Raw genomic sequence first — 15537 nt, 5'->3', positions numbered from 1 at the left:
CTTTTGTGATGATAAGAACATCACCTTGAAACTCTAGAATTCATTCTTAAAAATTCTGAAAAGTACCTAATCTAAGCAACAAGATGAACCGTCAGTTGTCCAAACTCGAACAATCGCCGGCAACGGCGCCAAAAACCTGGTATGCGAAATTGTGATCATCAACAATGGCGCCAAAGGACTTGGAGCTCTTAAACGTGAATCACACTTTGTCACAATTCCGCACAACTAACCAGCAAGTGCACTGGGTCGTCCAAGTAATAAACCTTACGTGAGTAAGGGTCGATCCCACGGAGACTGTCGGCTTGAAGCAAGCTATGGTCACCTTGTAAATCTCAGTCAAGCGAATTCAGATGGTGATGGAGAATTGATAATTAAAAGATGAATAAAACATAAAATAAAGATAGATATACTTATGTAATTCTTTGGTTGGAATTTCAGATAAGCGTATGAAGATGCTTTGTTCCTCCTGAACCTCTGCTTTCCTATTGCCTTCTTCCAATCATTCATACTCCTTTCCATGGCAAGCTTTGTGTTGGGCATCACCGTTGTCAATGGCTACTTCCCGTCCTCTCAGTGAAAACGTTCCAAATGTGCTGTCACCGCACGGCTAATCATCTGTCGGTTCTCGATCATGCTGGAATAGGATCCATTGATCCTTTTGCGTCTGTCACACGCCCAACAATCGCAAGTTTGAAGCTCGTCACAGTCATCCCTTCCCAGATCCTACTCAGAATCCCACAGACAAGGTTTAGATGTTCTGAATCTCAGGAATGGCTGCCAATAATTCTAGCCTATACCACGAAGGTTCCAATCTTAGATTAGAAACCCAAGAGATACGCATTCAAGCCATTGCTAGTAGAACAGAGGTGGTTGTCAGGCACATGTTCATAGGAGAGAATGATGATGTGTGTCACGGATCATCACATTCATCAAGTTGAAGAACGAATGAATATCTTGGAGAAGAAATAGACTTGAGTTGAATAGAAAAACAATAGTACTTTGTATTAATTCATGAAGAACAGCAGAGCTCCACACCTTAATCTATGGTGTGTAGAAACTCCACCGTTGAAAATACATAAGTGATAATAGTGTAAGCATGGCCGAATGGCCAGCCTCCAAGCTCTAGGGACTAAACGTCCAAAGATGAAAATACAATAGCAAAAGGTCCTATTTATAGAGAACTAGTAGCCTAGGATTTACAGAAATCAGTAATTAATGCAGAAATCTTCTTCCGGGCCCACTTGATGTGTGCTTGGACTGAGAATTGAAGCTTCCATGTGTAGAGACTTTTCTTGGAGTTAAACGTCAGCTTTTGTGCCAGTTTGGGCGTTTAACTCCAGCTTTTGTGCCAGTTTTGGAGTTAAACGCCAAAATTCTTGAGCTGACTTGGAACGCCGGTTTAGGCCATCAAATATCAGAAAAAGTATAGACTATTATAAATTGCTGGAAAGCCCAGGATGTCTACTTTCCAACGCAATTGAGAGCGCACCAATTGGGCTTCTGTAGCTCCAGAAAATCTACTTTGAGTGCAGGGAGGTCAGAATCTAACAGCATCTGCAGTCCTTTTTCAGCCTCTGAATCAGATTTTTGCTCAGGTCCCTCAATTTCAGCCAGAAAATACCTGAAATCACAGAAAAACACACAAACTCATAGTAAAGTCCAGAATTGTGATTTTTATTTAAAAACTAATAAAAACATAATAAAAACTAATTAAAATATACTAAAAACATACTAAAAACAATGCCAAAAAGCGTATAAATTATCGGCTCATCACAACACCAAACTTAAATTGTTGCTTGTCCCCAAGAAACTGAAAATCAAATAGGATAAAAAGAGAAGAATATACAATGAATTCTAAAAACATCTATGAAGATCAGTATTAATTAGATGAGCGGGGCTTTTAGCTTTTTGCTTCTGAACAGTTTTGGCATCTCACTTTATTCCTTGAAGTTCAGAATGATTGGCATCTATAGGAACTAAGAATCCAGATAGTGTTATTTATTCTCCTAGTTAAGTATGTTGATTCTTGAACACAGCTACTTTATGAGTCTTGGCCGTGGCCCTAAGCACTTTGTTTTCCAGTATTACCACTGGATACATAAATGCCACAGACACATAACTGGGTGAACCTTTTCAGATTGTGACTCAGCTTTGCTAGAGTCCCCAATTAGAGGTGTCCAGGGTTCTTAAGCACACTCTTCTTTTTGCTTTGGACCTCGACTTTAACCGCTCAGTCTCAAGTTTTCACTTGACACCTTCATGCCACAAGCACATGGTTAGGGACAACTTGGTTTAGCCGCTTAGGCCAGGATTTTGTTCCTGTGGGCCCTCCTATCCACTGATGCTCAAAGCCTTGGAACCTTTTTATCACCCTTGCCTTTTGGTTTAAAGGGGTACTGGCTTTTCTACTTGCTTTTCTTTTTTTTTTCTTTTCTCTTTTTTTTGCAAGCTTTTCACTGCTTTTTCTTGCTTCAAGAATCAATTTTATGATTTTTCAGATCATCAGATAACATTTCTCCTTTTCCCATCATTCTTTCAAGAGCCAACAATTTTAACATTCATAAACAATCAAATTCAAAAATATGCACTGTTCAAGCATTCATTCAGAAAAACAATAGTATTGCCACCACATTAAGATAATTAAACTGTTTTAAAATTTGAAATTCATGCACTTCTTTTTCTTTTTCAATTAAAAACATTTTTTATTTAAGAAAGGTGATGGATTCATTTTCATAGCTTTAAGGCATAGACACTAAGACACTAATGATCATGTAATAAAGACACAAACATAAATAAACATAAAGCACAATTTTCAAAAAACAGGAAAATAAAGAACAAGGAAATTAAAGAACGGGTCCACCTTAGTGATGGCGGGTTGTTCTTCCTCTTGAAGATCTTATGGAGTGCTTGAGCTCCTCAATATCTCTTCCTTGCCTTTGTTGCTCCTCTCTCATGGTTCTTTGGTCTTCTCTAATTTCATGGAGGAGGATGGAATGCTCTTGGTGCTCCACCCTTAATTGTCCCATGTTGAAACTTAATTCTCCTAGGGAGGTGTTGATTTGCTCCCAATAGTTTTGTGGAGGAAAATGCATCCCTTGAGGCATCTCAGGGATTTCATGATGAGGAGTTCCTCATGCTCTTGGTGAGGTTCTCTCACTTGCTCCATCCTTTTCTTAGTGATGGGCTTGTCCTCATCAATGAGGATGTCTTCCTCTATGTCAATTCCAGCTGAATTGCAGAGGTGACAAATGAGATGAGGGAAGGCTAACCTTGCCACAGTAGAGGACTTGTCCGCCACTTTGTAGAGTTCTTGGGATATAACTTCATGAACTTCTACTTCCTCTCTAGTCATGATGCTATGAATCATGATAGCCCGGTCTATAGTAACTTCAGACCGGTTGCTAGTAGGAATGATTGAGCGTTGGATGAACTCCAACCATCCCCTAGCCATAGGCTTGAGGTCATGGCTTCTTAGTTGAACCGGCTTCCCTCTTGAATCACTCTTTCATTGAGCGCCCTCTTCGCAGATGTCCATGAGGACTTGGTCCAACCTTTGATCAAAGTTGACCCTTCTAGTGTATGGGTGTGCATCTCCTTGCATCATAGGAAAATTGAATGCGAACCTTACATTTTCCGGACTAAAGTCTAAGTATTTCCCTCGGACCATTGCAAGCCAATTCTTAGGGTCCGGGTTCACACTTTGATCATGGTTCTTGGTGATCCATGCATTGGCATTGAACTCTTGAACCATTAAGATTCCGACTTGTTGAATGGGGTTAGTGAGAACTTCCCAACCTCTTCTTCGAATCTCATATCGGATCTCTGGATATTCGCCCTTTTTTAGCTTAAAAGGGACCTCGGGGATCACCTTCTTCTTGGCCACAACTTCATAGAAGTGGTCTTGATGCACCCTTGAGAGGAATCTTTCCATCTCCCATGACTCGGAGGTGGAAGCTTTTGCCTTCCCTTTCCTCTTTCTAGAGGTTTCTCCGGCCTTTGGTGCCATTAATGGTTATGGAAAAACAAAAAAAGCTTTAGCTTTTACCACACCAAACTTAGAAGGTTGCTCGTCCTCGAGCAAAAGAAGAAAGAAGAGAGTAGAAGAAGAAGAAATAGAGGAGATAGAGGGGGCTTAGTGTTTCGGCCAAGGGGGATAGGTAGTGTGTATGTTAGGTGAAAATGAAGGAGTGAAGATGGGTTTATATAGGAGTAGGGAGGGGGGTATGGATCGGCCATTATGGGTGGGTTTGGGTGGGAAAGTGGTTTGAATTTGAATGGTGAGGTAGGTGGGGTTTTATGAAGGATGGATGTGAATGGTGAAGAGAATGATGGGATTTGATAGGTGAGGGGTTTTTTTTTGGGGAAGAGGTGTTGAGGTGATTGGTGAATGGGTGAAGAAGAGAGAGAGGTGGGGTAGGTGGGGATCCTATGGGGTCCACAGATCCTGAGGTGTCAAGAATTTCTCATCCCTGCACCATGTGGCGTGCAAAACGCCCCTTGCTGTCAATCCTGGCGTTAAACGCCAGGCTGCTGCCCATTTCTGGCGTTTAACGCCAGCTTCTTGCCCATTCTTGGTGTTAAACGCCAGTCTGGTGCCCATTTCTGGCGTTAAACGCCCAGAATGGTGCCAGACTGGGCGTTTAACGCCCATTTTGCTACCCTTACTGGCGTTTAAACGCCAATAAGTTTCTTCTCCAGGGTGTTCTATTTTTCATTCTATTTTTTCTTCTATTTTTGATTTTTCAATTGTTTTTTGTGACATCACATGATCATCAACCTATAGAAAACATAAAATAACAAAGAAAATAGAAATTTAATATAGATAAGTAAAAATTGGGTTGCCTCCCAACAAGCGCTTCTTTAATGTCAATAGCTTGACAGTGGCTCTCATGGAGCCTTACAGATGTTCAGAGCAATGTTGGAACCTCCCAACACCAAAATTAGAGTTTAAATGTGGGGGTTAAACACCAAACTTAAAGTTTGGTTGTGGTCTCCCAACACCAAACTTAGAGTTTGACTGTGGGGGCTCTGTTTGACTCTTTATTGAGAGAAGCTCTTCATGATTCCTCTCCATGGTGACAGAGGGATATCCTTGAGCTTTCAATACAAGGGAGTCTTTATTCACTTGAATGATCACTTCTCCTCTGTCAACATCAATCACAGCTTTTGCTGTGGCTAGGAAGGGTCTGCCAAGGATGATGGATTCATACATACACTTCCCAGTCTCTAGGATTATGAAGTCAGCAGGGATGTAGTGGCCTTCAACCTTTACCAAGACATCCTCTACAAGTCCATAAGCTTGTTTCTTTGAATTGTCTGCCATCTCCAATGAGATTCTTGTAGCTTGTACCTCAATGATCCCTAGCTTCTCCATTACAAAGAGAGGCATGAGGTTTATGCTTGACCCTAGGTCACACAGAGCCTTCTCAAAGGTTATGGTGCCTATGGTACAAGGGATTGAGAATTTCCCAGGGTCTTGTCTCTTCAGAGGTAATCTCTGCCTAGTCAAGTCATCCAGTTCTTTGATGAGCAATGGAGGTTCATCCTCCCAAGTCTCATTACCAAACAACTTGGCATTTAGCTTCATGATTGCTCCAAGGTACTTAGCAACTTACTCTTTAGTAACATCTTCATCCTCTTCAGAGGAAGAATACTCATCAGAGCTCATGAATGGCAAAAGTAAATTCAATGGAATCTCTATGGTCTCAGTCTGAGCCTCAGATTCCCATGGTTCCTCATTAGGGAACTCCATGGAGGTCAGTGGACGTCCATTGAGGTCTTCCTCAGTGGAGATCACTGCCTCTTCCTCCTCTCCAGGTTCGGCCATGTGAGACATGTTTATGGCCTTGCACTCTCTCTTTGGATTCTCTTCTATTTTGCTTGGGAGAGTACTAGGAGGGAGTTCAGTAACTTTCTTACTCAGCTAACCCACTTGTGCTTCCAAATTTCTAATGGAGGATCTTGTTTCAGTCATGAAACTTTGAGTGGTTTTGATTAGATCAGAGACAATGGTTGCTAAATCAGAGTGGCTCTACTTAGAATCCTCTGTCTGTTGCTGAGAAGATGATGGAAAAGGCTTGCTATTGCTAAACCTGTTTCTTCCACCATTATTGTTATTGAAGTCTTGTTGAGACCTCTGTTGATCCTTCCATGAGAGATTTGGATGATTTCTCCATGAAGAATTATAGGTGTTTCCATAGGGTTCTCCCATGTAATTCACCTCTTCCATTGCAGGGTTCTCAGGATCATAAGCTTCTTCTTCAGAGGAAGCTTCCTTAGTACTGCCTGTTGCTGCTTGCATTCCAGACAGACTCTGAGAAATCATATTGACTTGTTGAGTCAATATTTTGTTCTGAGCTAGTATGGCATTCAGAGTGTCAATTTCAAGAACTCCTTTCTTCTGATTTGTCCCATTATTCACAGGATTCCTTTCAGAAGTGTACATGAATTGGTTATTTGCAACCATTTCAATGAGTTTCTGAGCTTCTGTAGGCGTCTTCTTCAGATGAAGAGATCCTTCAGCAGAGCTATCCAATGACATCTTGGATAGTTCAGACAGACCATCATAGAAAATACCTATGATGCTCCATTCAGAAAGCATGTCAAAAGGACATCTTCTGATCAATTGCTTGTATCTTTTCCATGCTTCATAGAGGGATTCTCCTTCCTTCTGTCTGAAGGTTTGGACTTCCACTCTTAGCTTGCTTAATTTTTGAGGTGGAAATAACTTTGCCAAGAAGGCATTGACTAGCTTTTCCCAAGAGTTCAGGCTTTCTTTAGGTTGTGTATCCAACCATGTCCTAGCTCTGTCTCTTACAGCAAAAGGAAAAAGCATAAGTCTGTAGACTTCAGGGTTAACCCCATTGGTCTTGACAATGTCACAAATTTGCAAGAATTTAGCTAAGAACTGATGAGGATCTTCTAATGGAAGTCCATGAAACTTGCAATTCTGTTGCATTAGAGAAACTAATTGAGGCTTAAGCTCAAAGTTGTTTGCTCCAATGGCAGAGATTGAGATGCTTCTCCCATAGAAGTCGGGAGTAGGTGCAGTAAAGTTACCAAGCACCTTCCTTGCATTGTTGGCATTGTTGTTTTCGGCTGCCATGGTTTCTTCTTCCTTGAAGAGCTCTGTTAGGCCCTCTAAAGAGAATTGTGCTTTAGCTTCTTTTAGCTTTCTCTTCAAGGTCCTTTCAGGTTCAGGATCAGCTTGAACAAGTATGCCTTTATCTTTGCTTCTACTTATATGAAAGAGAAGAGAACAAGAAAGTAGGGAATCCTCTATGTCACAGTATAGAGATTCCTTGAGGTGTCAGAGGAAAAGAAGAATAGAAGGAGGAGGTAGATGGAAAAGAATTCGAACATATAAAAAAGGAGGGAGTTCGAATTGTACCTTGAGGAGGAGTGTTAGTCCTTTAAATAGAAGGATGTGAGAAGAGGAGAAGAATTTTCAAAAATAAATTAAAAAGATTTTGAATTAATTAAAAGAAATTTGAAAATTTGATTGAGATTTTCGAAAATTAAGATTGGGAAAGAAATTAAGTGATTTTTGAAAATATTTTGAAATTATAAATTAAAAAGATATGATTGAAAGTTAATTTTGAAAAAGATATGATTGAAAATCAATTTAGAAAAAGAAAGTTTTTAAAATTAAAGTTGATTACTTGACTAACAAGAAATTAAAAGATATGATTCTGAAATTTAAAGTTTGATCATTTCTTAATAGGCAAGTAACAACTTGAAACTTTTGAAGTAAATCTTTAATTATAACAAGGATTTTTGAAAATTAAAAAAAATGGAAAGAAATTGATATTGAAGAGATATGATTGAAAAGATGTGATTTGAAAAAGATTTGATTTTGAAAAATTATGAAGATTTGAAAAAAATTTGAATTAAAAACAAAATCTTCCCTCTTGTGTCCTTCTGGCATTTAACGCCCAAAATGCTACCTTTTTAGGCGTTAAACACCCAGCCAGGTACCCTGGCTGGCGTTTAAACGCCAGTTTTCCTTCTTCACTGGGCGTTTTGAACGCCCAGCTTTTTCTGTTTGATTCCTCTGCTGAATGTTCTGAATCTTCAATTCTCTGTATTATTGACTTGAAAAGACACAATTTTGAAAATATTTTTGAATTTTTAATGGTGAGAAACAATAAAAATGCAACTAAGATCAAATGAACAATGCATGCAAGACACCAAACTTAAAAATTTGTATACTAAGGACTATAACAAATTGAAAATGCATGTAAGAAACAACAAAACACACAAAACAAGAGAATTTAAAGATCAGAGCAATGAAATCATCAAGAATAACTTGAAGATCAATGAAGAACAATATGTATAAATTTGAAAAATGCAAGAAGAAGAAAGTCATGCAATTGACACCAAACTTAAAAATTGATGCTAGACTCAAACAAGAAACATAAAATATTTTTTTATTTTTATGATTTTATAAAATTTTTTGTGATTTTCAAAACTATATGGAAAAGAAAATAAAGAGAATCAAAACTTTTAATGAGAATTCCAGGAATCATGCAATGTTAGTCTAAAGCTTCAGTCTAAAAAGATTAGACATGTTTGGCCAAGCTTCAGCAGGACATTACATTCAACAGCTAAATTGATGAGAATCAATCAGCTTTTGTGATGATAAGAACATCACCTTGAAACTCTAGAATTCATTCTTAAAAATTCTGAAAAGTACCTAATCTAAGCAACAAGATGAACCGTCAGTTGTCCAAACTCGAACAATCGCCGGCAACGGCGCCAAAAACCTGGTATGCGAAATTGTGATCATCAACAACGGCGCCAAAGGACTTGGAGCTCTTAAACGTGAATCACACTTTGTCACAATTCCGCACAACTAACCAGCAAGTGCACTGGGTCGTCCAAGTAATAAACCTTACGTGAGTAAGGGTCGATCCCACGGAGACTGTCGGCTTGAAGCAAGCTATGGTCACCTTGTAAATCTCAGTCAAGCGAATTCAGATGGTGATGGAGAATTGATAATTAAAAGATGAATAAAACATAAAATAAAGATAGATATACTTATGTAATTCTTTGGTTGGAATTTCAGATAAGCGTATGAAGATGCTTTGTTCCTCCTGAACCTCTGCTTTCCTATTGCCTTCTTCCAATCATTCATACTCCTTTCCATGGCAAGCTTTGTGTTGGGCATCACCGTTGTCAATGGCTACTTCCCGTCCTCTCAGTGAAAACGTTCCAAATGTGCTGTCACCGCACGGCTAATCATCTGTCGGTTCTCGATCATGCTGGAATAGGATCCATTGATCCTTTTGCGTCTGTCACACGCCCAACAATCGCAAGTTTGAAGCTCGTCACAGTCATCCCTTCCCAGATCCTACTCAGAATCCCACAGACAAGGTTTAGATGTTCTGAATCTCAGGAATGGCTGCCAATAATTCTAGCCTATACCACGAAGGTTCCAATCTTAGATTAGAAACCCAAGAGATACGCATTCAAGCCATTGCTAGTAGAACAGAGGTGGTTGTCAGGCACATGTTCATAGGAGAGAATGATGATGTGTGTCACGGATCATCACATTCATCAAGTTGAAGAACGAATGAATATCTTGGAGAAGAAATAGACTTGAGTTGAATAGAAAAACAATAGTACTTTGTATTAATTCATGAAGAACAGCAGAGCTCCACACCTTAATCTATGGTGTGTAGAAACTCCACCGTTGAAAATACATAAGTGATAATAGTGTAAGCATGGCCGAATGGCCAGCCTCCAAGCTCTAGGGACTAAACGTCCAAAGATGAAAATACAATAGCAAAAGGTCCTATTTATAGAGAACTAGTAGCCTAGGATTTACAGAAATCAGTAATTAATGCAGAAATCTTCTTCCGGGCCCACTTGATGTGTGCTTGGACTGAGAATTGAAGCTTCCATGTGTAGAGACTTTTCTTGGAGTTAAACGTCAGCTTTTGTGCCAGTTTGGGCGTTTAACTCCAGCTTTTGTGCCAGTTTTGGAGTTAAACGCCAGAATTCTTGAGCTGACTTGGAACGCCAGTTTGGGCCATCAAATCTCAGACAAAGTATTGACTATTATATATTTCTGGAAAGCCCAGGATGTCTACTTTCTAACGCAATTAAGAGCGCGCCAATTGGACTTCTGTAACTCCAGAAAATCTCTTTTGAGTGCAGGGAGGTCAGAATCCAACAGCATCTGCAGTCCTTTTTCAGCCTCTGAATCAGATTTTTGCTCAGGCCCCTCAATTTCAGCTAGAAAATACCTGAAATCATAGAAAAACACACAAACTCATAGTAAAGTCCAGAATTGTGATTTTTATTTAAAAACTAATAAAAACATAATAAAAACTAATTAAAATATACTAAAAACATACTAAAAATAATGCCAAAAAGCGTATAAATTATCCGCTCATCAACCACTCAGATGTTCCTTCAGATCCTTCAGAGGTTAGACTGGCAAGACCGGCAGATGGAGAAAATAGAGCGCCACAACAAGCGCCGATACACTTATCTGAAGGAGCTCATTGTCAGTACACAACCACCTCTGGAAGAGAAAGATACCCCGGATTCCACTTCACATGCTAGCACGGAGAGCCATGACGAGCCAGACAGTGGAAGCGATGCTTCTAGCCCCACCTTGCTCCTTACTGATGGCACGGAGGATGGTGCCAACCCTTAAGTGTGGGGAGGTCAGTCCTTGACTTCCGGAGGTAATCTCTTTATCTCTCAACACCAAAATTTTATTTTCTTTTGTTAGATAGGATAGATTGCATGTATGTTCTGCTTGGTTGAAGTAATGACTTTCTTTTCAAGACACTATTTTATAGCATTTCACTAATTCAAATTAAAATTTTTGCTAAACTTGTTTGAAGATGTTAATTTGGAACATGGTTTAGAGCTAAGAACACACAACCTGTGAGATTTTGAGCTTAATTATATAGTTACATTATTTAACCATGACTTTTATTCTTTTGTGTTTTCTTCTCTATGATTGCAATCTTTGGTTTATTCCATTCTATATGTCCATTATTTGGTGTATATTCATGCACATATGTGATTGAGGCCATCATTTGATATTAGCTCACTTATCCCAAATAGCCTACCATTTCATCTGCCCTTGTTTGCCACTTTGAGCCGTCTTAACCCCTTTTTTGTTCTTTATATTACAACATCACTAGCCTTAAGCGGAAAATAATTAATTACCCTATTTGAATCTTTGGTTAGCTTAAGATAGAGATTGTGTGTCAACTAAGTGTGGGAAAATGTGGGAACTATGGTTGATGAGAATGTGTTTTGCTCTTATTGACAAATATTGGGAATTTGGGTGCTCACTCGTGTAAAATTAGAGAAACCATATGCATTGATATATTATGCTTTCAATTAAATATATAAAAAAAGAGAAGAAAAGGAATAAATGAATAGGGGACAAAATTATCCCAATGTTAAGTTCAATAAATGCGTATGTGATGGAATTAAAACTAATACATGAGTGTGTGAAATTTTGCAAAAGTGAGAATTTGGGTAGCTAAGTATGATTTTAGAATTATATAGAGTGTGTGTATGTGTTAGGTGTGAACTTAGGTTAGTCAAAGATTCAAATTATAGCTCACTTGGCCATACATATATCCTCACCCTTACCTTAGCCCCATTACAACCTTGAAAAGTCCTCATGATATTTGCATTTGTACACTAAATATTTATTGATTGGTTAGATGAAGAACAAAATTTAGAAAGCATGACTAATGGAGACTAGAGTGGATTAACCCTAGATACTTGAACGATTAGAGTGCATATACACTTCCAGTGAGGATTCAATGCTTAATTCTGTATTCTCGGCTTTCATGAGCTATCTTCTTACAAGTTTACTTGTACCTTATTGTGTGATTTGAATTAATGGAATATGATTTATGTTTGTCTTGAAAAACTCGTTTACTTTTAACCAAGTGAGTAGAATCATCTGAACATATACTTGCATTCAAACACATAGGTTGCATTGCATGAGTCTTATTTTCCTCCCATTTATTCTTTTGCTCTCCTTGAGCTTAGCATGAGGACATGCTAATGTTTAAGTGTGGGGAGATTTGATGCACCATTATTTTATGATGAATTTTGGATTGAATTGAGTGGTTTGTGTCAACTAATATCACACTTATTCATTAAAATTGCATGTTTTTCATATCCTTCCTAATTTTGTTTCATGATTGAAAACTTGCTTCTTAAGCATTTAAATTATCAACTTTTAATTTTTCTTTATACCATTCGATGTCGTAATCTGTGTGTTAAGTGTTTTCAGGATTTATAGGGCAGGAATGGCTTAGAGGATGGAAAGGAAGCTTGCAAAAGTGGAAGGAACACAAGAAACTAAGGAGCTAAGTAGCGAGGATCGACGCCCACGCATGCTTGACGCGTGCGCGTGCATTGGCACATCGCACATCGACGCATACGCGTGACTGATACGTACACGTGACAAGTGCAAAAGCTTTGCGACGCGTACGCGTGACTGACGCATACGTGTGACGCGCGTCACATACTGCACTGATCAGAACTCGCAGGGGGCGATTTTGAGCTGATTTTTGACCCAATTTTTGGCCCAGAAGCACAGACTAGAGCCATGGGGCAAGCAGAGACTCAACACACATTCACCTTCACTTGAGTTTAGTGGGAGTTTTGGAATTCTAGAGAGAAACACTACTTTCTTAGGGTTCTTCACATTCTTAGATTTCTAGTTTTTATGCTTTTGGATTGGATATTGAGAGAGTTACTACCTTCGACTGAAGTCTCCATTACTATAGTTTGCTTTTCTATTACTCTACTCTTTTGTTTTCCATATAATTTGCTCGTGGTCTTATATGGATATTGTTGATTTTGGGATTTATTAATGCAATGAACAATTTTTACATTTAATTTTATTTCATGTTTAATTTCCTTCAATTGATTATCAGCTTCAAAATTATCTTCTATTAATTTATTTTAATTACCATGTCTCATATTTATTTTTATTCCATGTTGATTGAAAATGGCATTCATGTTATGATTTAAAACTCTCAACTTGGCTTGGGAGTTGATTAATTGGAACCCCTTGAGTTGGAAAACTAAAGTATTAATCTGTAATTGGAAATTGTTGGCTAACTCACTTTTTACTAACTCTAATCCTTCCCTAGGAAAGGATTAGGACTTGTGAATCAGAGTTAGTGTAACTACTTAACCTTCCTTTGCAACTGCATGAGGATAATTGAGTGGAAGCAACAACGTTTTACTATTATGCTTGGGAAAGTCAACAAGGATAGAAACTTCAATTAATCTTCTCTCAGCCAAGGCCTTTTATTTCAAATACATAACACCTCTTGATATTATTCACTGCTTGAATTTTTAGTATTTATTTTCCCGTTCTCAACCTTAAAAAAATTTCTCAAAAAATTTCTGATTAATAATTTACACTGCTGTGTCAACTCTTTGGGAAACGACCTGGGAATTCTGCTCCCAGTTAATTATTCTTAAATTGTGACACCTTCTAAATTGACAGTGGGGATATCGTCGGTTAAGAATGTACTCACAACGCAGTTTTTACTAGAATTTCTTAACCGGCATTTTTCCACCCGTCAGGTGGCAATTGATTATTTCACGAAGTGGGTTGAAGCTGTTTCTTTAATATAAGATGGGCAAAATGATGTTATAGACTTTATCGAGGAATATATAGTTTATCGATTTAGGATTCCTCAAACTTTAAGCACCGATCAGGAAACTTTGTTTACTGGTCAACGTATTAAGAATTTTGCAACTTCGAGAAATATTAATATGGTTACTTCAACTCCGTATTATGCACAAGCTAATGGGCAAGTCGAGGTAGCAAATAAAATATTGATCAATTTGATTAAGAAGCAAATTGGTAGTAAGCCTCGAACTTGGCATGAAACTTTGAGCCAAGTATTATGAGCTTATCAAAATTCACCAAGAAGTTCAACAAGTACTTCTCCTTATAAGTTAGTATATGGTCATGATGCAGTTTTGCCATTGGAAATTAATCTTAATACGTTAAGGATATTGAGGAAAGATGATTTGCCAATCGAATATTATTGGAATGTAGTGTATGATGAATTGAGTGACTTAAGTCAAGAATGTATTCTAGCACTCGAGAATATAGTTCGTCAGAAGGATAACATTACTCAAAATCATAATCGTCGAATAAAGAAAAAGTGTTTTCGTATGGGAAAATTGGTGTTAAAAGTTATATTGCCAACTGAAAAGAAATCGAAGTTTCTTGGCAAATGGTCTCATAATTGGGAATGACCTTTTCAAGTGATTGACTTGTATTCTGGGAATGCATATTGAATTAAGGAGATCGATTCAAGAAACGTGATTAAGTCAATAAATGGAAAATACCTGCAATAATATCGATATATGGAAGATCAAGATTAGATATATAAAAGAGGAAATTATAAATATTAAGAGTTCTAAATTGATGGAAGGAAAGGTGCTAAAAGTTCTTGAAGTTCAGAATGGAGTTGAACTCTTTCACTATCCAAGGCAGAGTATGCTTCGAATTGTTCATGTTCTTCGTTTTGGGCCTTGTCAAATTGTTTGTTGATCTCCTCTTGTTTGGTTTCTGCTATGCAGAGCTCTTTGAAAATTTCTTGTTTCTTATGTTGCACTGCAGCAAAAAGCTCGGCCAATTTGGCTCTTCTTTCCTGAATTCGAGCCAACTCTTTTCCAATTTGGGCTAGTTTTATTTTGAGCTCCTCTTCTCATTTGTCGAAATAGACTTGAGTGCTAATGGCTTGAGCAATTCTCAAATTATATTCTTTGCATGATTACTTCATTGATTAAAGAGTAGTGCCAATTTCTTCCAATTCAATTATGGTTTTGGCTACTTTTTCTTTGGCCTCTTGCAACTTATCTTGAATAACGATGCAGTTTTTTGAGACCTTTGTAAACCTTTTTATTATGGAAGAAAATTAAAGAGGGACTTGGAATTTGATAGAAGAATTCAGAATGCCAGACAGAAGGGTATTCAAGTCAGGCTGATCAGTCCATTTTGTGGGGGTATGTGTCAGTAGCCTCAGTACGGTGGTTAATTTTTGGAGAGTGTATCGGTTAATTTCTATGGAAAGACTTGATGTGGATTGGTCTTCAGTGGCTGGAGTCGATATGGAAACTGGTGCAGAATTTATAACCCACAAACTAACTGATAAGTGCACCAAGTCGTACCAAGTAGTACCTCAAGTAAATGAGGGTCGATCCCACGAGGATTGATGGATTAAGCAACAATGGTTAAGTGATTTTCTTAGTTAGACAAATAGAAAAGAGTGTTGAGAGTTCAAATGCATCAAACAGTAATTCAGAGAATCAGAAAACAAGCAGTAAATTGAGGTGAAATACATATGGAGAAAATAGTTAAGGTTTCAGAGATATCTATCTTTCTGGATTGACTTTTCTTATTAACTGTTTTAATCATGGAAGATTCAATTCATGACAAACTATATGTGACTAAACCCTAATTCCTTAGACCGTTTTAGTCTCCTCTAACTTTCATCAATCGCCAATTCCTTGGTC

At 38.1% G+C, this 15537-nt stretch overlaps 1 non-coding gene across 1 annotated transcript; it reads left to right on the top strand.

Annotated features, from left to right (window-relative positions):
• Positions 1–6595: 6595 nt before the first annotated feature.
• On the top strand, positions 6596–6703 carry LOC148552881 (small nucleolar RNA R71). The gene has a single exon (XR_015893585.1). It is a non-coding gene; the product is annotated as a small nucleolar RNA R71 (small nucleolar RNA).
• The last annotated feature ends 8834 nt before the right edge of the window (positions 6704–15537 follow it).

This window comes from Arachis ipaensis, chromosome B7, assembly GCF_059453495.1.
Source record: "Arachis ipaensis isolate K30076 ecotype BB chromosome B7, ASM5945349v1, whole genome shotgun sequence".
Lineage (NCBI taxonomy): Eukaryota > Viridiplantae > Streptophyta > Magnoliopsida > Fabales > Fabaceae > Arachis > Arachis ipaensis.
Note: the sequence above shows the minus strand (reverse complement) of the source record. Positions and strands in the feature narration are given on the sequence as shown.